Here is a 6,621-nt window from a genome sequence, read left to right as displayed (position 1 = left end):
GATATTTCAGATCTTACACGCTTACAAATACACGCTTACAGCCAATTCTTATTAACTAAGCTAAAATTTATTAAAAAAGAAAAGAGAGAGAGTATTGGTTAAAAGATAGGTATACACCAGGCATGAGAACAGTTCTGAGATCAGTTTCATAGTAGAGATAGTGAGCTTTGGAATTGCAGAGTTCTTAGAATTAGTCCATAGGTTATAGTCCAGTGTTAATATCCAGGGTGATCCAGGTGGAACTGGAGATCTGAGTCATACAACTTAAGCTTCCCCTGCATAAAGCATCAAGCAGATCTGAGATAAAGGGATCAGGTCCCAAGAGTCTTTTATATAGTTTTCTAACAGCCTCTTGACCATACAGTCCTAGGTGAACAATAGGCTTTTGAGGTAACCTTCTGTTTCCCAGACATCACAGGTAATTAACTACATGGATTAACATAAGGTAATTTATTCATTAAGCAGTTTATCACAAACTTTAAAAAGACATATAGACAATGACAGTATTTCACCCAAGGTTCATCTAAATGTTAATATTCTCTTTTGATCTCTGAATCAATAGCTATAGTAATAGACAGGAACTGTCTGTTTATATGGCTAACATCTAACAAGATATAAGTAAACACAATTAGTATCACCTCTAGTTCTCTAACAATACAGGTTTGCATTTCAAAGTTCTAGCCTATCTTACATGGAATGACTCTAATTACCATTTACATGTCTCTTAAGATTGAGTCTGGGTCAATTAGCCTGAGAGCTGCTTAACCCTTTTTGGCCATGTGTCACAGCTGGTATGTGTACTCGCAGTTAATTAAGATCTAGACCTGATGTCTTCAAGGCGCAGAGGTAGTCGAGGTTAACTCGAATGCCCACTGCATTGAGGGAATGTTGGTGGCGTTGCACCCAAGCTGAAAAGCAGCACCATTTAGCCTGGTAGCAGGCTCTCATAGAATCTTTCCTACTTTGAGAATTTGCTGGACAGGGGCAGAGCATGAGCGTTCTATCTTCAATACCCATCCAAATACCAGGCCATGAGGTAGAGCAGAGGTGGGCAAACTACGGGCCACACCCAGCCTGCGGGACTGTCCTGCCTGGCCCTTGAGCTCCTGGCTGGGGAGGCTAGCCCCCAACCCATCCCTGCTGTCCCCCCTCCCCCGCAGCCTCAGCTCGCCATGCCGCCAGCGCTCTGGGCAGCAGGGCTGCGAGCTCCAGCCGGGCAGCACAGCAGTGGGGCTGGCTCCGGCTGGGCAGCGCAGCTGGCAGTCCTGCTGTTCTGAGCAGCATGGTAAGGGGGCGGAAATCGGGGGGGGTTGGATAAGGGGCAGGAGGTTCGGGGCGCAGTCAGGGGACAGGGAGCAGGGAGTGGTTGGATAGGCGTGGGAGTCCCAGGGGGGCTGTCGGCGTGTGGATAGGGGTCAGGGGACAGGGAGCAGGGGGCGGTTGGATGGGTCAGGCATTCTGAGGGGGCATTCAGGGGGCGGGAAGTGGGAGGGGGCGGATAGGGGGTGAGGGCCAGGCTGTTTGGGGAGGAACCTCCATACAGTTTTGGAACCCCGATGTGGCCCTCAGGCCAAAAAGTTTGCCCACCCGTGAGGTAGAGTGAGTCCAGGTTTGGGTTCTTGAGTTTCCCGCCGTTTCAGGTTAAGAGATCTGGAAATGGGCAGCTCCTGGTGGGCAGGCATGCGGACATCCTTCGGAGGTCCGTGAACCAAAACTTTCTGGACCAGGAGGGTGCTAGGAGGATGATGGTGGCTCTGTCCATGTAACCTGTGGTATGAGGGGAATAGGGGAAATACATATCTGAGACTGTCTGTCCAAGGGAGTAGGAGAGCATCGCCCCAGGGAGTCTCTGTCTATGGGTCCCCTGGAGCAATACGTGGGAAGCTATCTGTTTGTCTGGGATGAAAAGAGGTCCCATCGGGGAGTATCCCACTGAGCAAAGATATTGGGTCGAACTGTGTCGTGTGTTTCCCATTCGTGGTCTATGGAGAAGCTTCTGCTCAGTCTGTCTGCCAGGGAGTTCCGAATGCCTAGAAGGTATATGGCCTGTATGGTGGTCTGATTCCTGATATACCAATTCCACAGTCTGACTAGATATTTATAGACTCTGATCATGTCGTTCCTTAACTTTCTCTTTGTTAAACTAAATAGATTTAGCTCCTTCAATATATCACTATGAGGCATGTTTTCCAACTCTTTAATCACTGCTATGGCTCTTTTCTGAACCCTCTCCAATTTGTCAACATCCTTCTTGAATTGTGGACACTAGGAATGGACATAGTGTTCCAGGGGCAGTTGCACCAGTGCCAAATACCGAAGTAATATAACCTCTCTATTCCTACTCGAGATGATCCATAATCTGGGCAAAGGATTGCATTAGCTCATTTGGCCACAGGATCACACTGGGACTCCACGTTCAGCTGATTATCCAACATGGCCACCACGTCTTTTTCAGAGTCATTGCTTCCCACAATACAGTAAGCAAAATGTTTTGTTGCTTGTGCCCAGATTACCAAGCAATCCAGTTCACTTTGTGTCGGTGACCTGTCCTTTTCATTATTTGCCACTGACCCCATTTTTGTCATCTGAAAATTTATCAGTGATTAATTTGTTTTCTTCCAAGTCATTGATAAAATGTTAAATAGCATAGGGCTAAGAACCAGTCTCTGCGGGGTCCCCACTGGAAACACACCTGCTCAAAGATGATTCCCCATTTGCAGTTACATTTTGGGACCTGTCAGTTTTCAATACATTTAATGTGTGCCATGATGACTGTGTATCATGCAAGTTTTTTAATCAGATGTTGTGCAGTCCAAAATCAAATGCCTTGCAGAAACCTAAGTATATCGCATCAACATTATTAGGTTGAGGAGTTTTTAGGTGTATAGGTCACCTATTAGATGCTGTCTTGAGGCCAGAACTTCTCTGAAAGGATTTTTGAGTAAAACACCACCAAAGTGAGCTGTTTACAATCTATAGATGTAAATATCAGTTGGAAAAAATTAACCAGTTAAACAATTAAAATGATATAGTTAACCAAGGTAGCTCCGGTGGGCCTGGCATGGCAGGAGCTGGGGCCGGCGCTGGGGCCTGCTCCAGGTCAGCCGGGGATACTCCGGGGCAGCCGAGACCCAGGCTCTGCCGGTCGGTGCGGTGCAGCTGGGGCTGGAGCCGCTTCGGCGTGGCTGGGGCTGTGGTCCCTCTGGCCAGCGAGCCCAATGCGGCCAGGGCTGCTCTGGCTGGTGTGGCTGGAGTCCCTCACCCGTGCAGGGCTGCTAGGGTTAAAGGTTAAGGTTGGTTAACTGGTAAACCTCATGCTTACCTGTTAACCGTTTACAACCCTATTACAATTTTGGGGGTGATGCAACAGAATTTAAATGTCTCTGCTGAGTTCCCTTTGAAGGTCATCTGGAGAGCATAGTGCAGGAAAAGAAATACCCCCTTAAAGCAAGGGCCAGTTGAAAATTGGTGACTACTGAATTTCATTATCAATTCCAGTGTGGGTCAATAGTTCATTTATTTATTTTGATTTTTAACAATATGAAATTAATACAGGGCCTGCCAATTATTTAAAATTACAAAATCAAAACACACTTCTCATCAGGGTTACCATATTTTAGGTTCCCAAAAAGAGGACGCTGGGGAGGTGGGGCACTGGGGCAGAAGTGGAAGGGGTACAGTATGGGTTACTAGAGGGGGTATTTGGGGGTGCTGGAGGGGTGTTTCTGTGTGTACTGGGAAGGTGCGGGAGGGGGGTGTGTGTGCTGGGAGGAGTACCTGGGGGTGCAGGAGATATGTGTGTGTGTGTATGTACACGTACTGGGAGGTGTACCCGGGGGGGGTGCTGGAGGTGTGTGTGTACTGGGAGGGGTACTTGGGGGGGTGCTGGAGGGCATACCTGGGTGTGTGTGTGTAGGAGGGGGTTGTGTGTACTGGGAGGGGCTACCTGGGGGTGTGTACTGGGAGGGGCGGGACCTGGAGGTGCTGGAGGGGATATCTGGGGGGGTATGAGAGGGGGGTGTACTGGGAAGGAAGGGTACCTGGGGGGAGCTGGAGGGGATAACTGCACTGGGGGTACTCACTGGAGGTGGGGGGGGGTAGTGTCACTCCCTGTGATGCTGGCAGGGCGGCTTGCACAAGCCCAGGACCCAGCATCAGCCATCAGTTAGTGCAAGATCCCCTCTCAGGGCTGCAGGGGAATGGCCCAATCAGCTGAGGATGCAAGGGAGGGACCAATCAGGAAGTGGATCCCTGGGGGCTCTTTCTGAGCTGCAGAATCTGCCCTGCAAAAACCCCAGACTGACTTTTTTTCAAAAATCCTCCTGGATAGAGAAGAGACTACCAAAAAAGAGGTCATGTCAAGAAAAACCTGGATGTATAGTAACCCTATTCTCACTCAGCCTCCCCCGTCTACAAAGCAACAGCTCTTCATGAAAAACATTAACACCCCAACACACCCTCCAGTAAGACTCCTCAAAGGCCTGCTGGAAAAATGGTCCCTGCAACGTTCCCTAGAGATTGGCAAACGAGGCTATTTGAGACTGGAGTAACAGCAATTCACAGGTCTGCTCTGCTTCTCCCTCCCCTCCTCACAAAGCACTTGGCCATCAGCCTCCTCTCTACTTACTATACCTAGCAAGAAGAAAAGGAGTACTTGTGGCACCTTAGAGACTAACAAATTTATTTGAGCATAAGCTTTTGTGAGCCACAGCTCACTTCATCGGATGCATTCAGTGGAAAATACAGTGGGGAGATTTATATACACAGAGAACATGAAACAATGGGTGTTACCGTACACACTGTAACGAGAGTGATCAAGTAAGGTGAGCTATTACCAGGAGGAGCGGGTGGGGGGAACCTTTTGTAGTGATAATCAAGGTGGGCCATTTCCAGCAGTTGACAAGAACATCTGAGGAACAGTGGGGAGTGGTGGGGAATAAACATGGGGAAATAGTTTTACTTTGTGTAATGACCCATCCACTACCAGTCTTTATTCAAGCCTAAATTAATTGTATCCAGTTTGCAAATTAATTCCAATTCAGCAGTCTCTCATTGGAGTCTGTTTTTGAAGTTTTTTTATTGAAGAATTGCTACTTTTAGGTCTGTAATTGAGTGACCAAAGAGATTGAAGTGTTCTCCGACTGGTTTTTGAATGTCATAATTCTTGACGTCTGATTTGTGTCCATTTATTCTTTTACGAAGAGACTGTCTGGTTTGGCCAATGTACATGGCAGAGGGGCATTGCTGGCACATGATGGCATATATATATCACATTGGTAGATGTGCAGGTGAACGAGCCTCTGATAGTGTGGCTGATGTGATTAGGCCCTATGATGGTGTTTCCTGAATAGATATGTGGACAGTTGGCAACAGGCTTTGTTGCAAGGATAGGTTCCTGGGTTAGTGGTTCTGTTGTGTGGTGTGTGGTTGCTGGTGAGTATTTGCTTCAGGTTGCAAACTGGATACAATTAACTTAGGCTTGAATAAAGACTGGGAGTGGATGGGTCATTACACAAAGTAAAACTATTTCCCCATTTTTATTCCTCCCCCCACCCCTGGTTCCTTAGACGTTCTTGTCAACTGCTGGAAATGGCCCACCTTGATTATCACTACAAAAGGTTTCTTCCCCTCCCTCCCCCCTCCTCCGCTCTCCTGCTAGAGTGGGACAATTCTCTCTAATGTCATACATACAACACTCATGTTAATACACCCCAGAACAATACTAGCCTTTTTTTGAAACTGCATCATACTGTTGGTTCATGCTCAGTTTGTGATCCACTATAACCCCAGATCCTTTTCTGCAGTATTTCTGAATAGCGAGTTATTCCCCATTTGTAGTTGTACATTTGATTTTTTTTCTTTGTAAGTCAAGTACTTTGCACTTGTCTACTGAATTTAATCTTTTTGAATTCAGACCAATTCTTCAATTTGTTAAGGCCATTTTGAATTCTAACCCCATCCTCCAAAGAGCCAGCAACCCCGCCCAACTTGGTATCATCTGCAAATTGTACAAGCATACTCTCCACTTGACTTTATTACTTTATGAAGTACAGTGATTCCCTTGACCTCCCATCCTTTGCTTTCCTAACAACTGGAGGCCTTACTGGACTGAAGTGATTTTTTCCAGAAGTGCAGACTCTGCATGTTGAGGGGATTGGACACATGCAAATAACTTTGGGCTATGATCAGTCAAAGGAGATTTTGAAAGTTTGAAGAAGAGTCTATATTCACTTTGATCTCTGGCATTGGTGTCCACATCAATCAAAGCTTCCATAAGATCTGTGTCATTAATATATACATTTCCACCCTTATTATATTTCTGCAAGCTGGATTCCGTGGTTTTGGACAGTCTTCCTTTGAGTCTCTTGGTTATTTTTTCTCTTTTTTTATTGAACAACAGTTTGACTATTCATAAATTCACAGTCTGTCAGAGGTTTGAATCCTATGAATGCATATGGAAATTGTATTTCATATATCATAGGGAAAGATTAAAAGTGCCCGTTTATTGTTTTTCAGATCAATATGCTTTTCAACCTCTTCCCTGTGAAAGGGGAAAAAACAATGCAGCAGTCTAGCTGTAAGAGAAAATTATCTGTGTGTTTGTCTGTTATTTTGTGTCTG

Source organism: Chelonia mydas, chromosome 7, assembly GCF_015237465.2.
Source record: "Chelonia mydas isolate rCheMyd1 chromosome 7, rCheMyd1.pri.v2, whole genome shotgun sequence".
NCBI classification, from domain to species: domain Eukaryota; kingdom Metazoa; phylum Chordata; order Testudines; family Cheloniidae; genus Chelonia; species Chelonia mydas.
The sequence above is the reverse complement of the archived record's forward strand: the minus strand, read 5'-3'. Positions refer to the sequence as shown.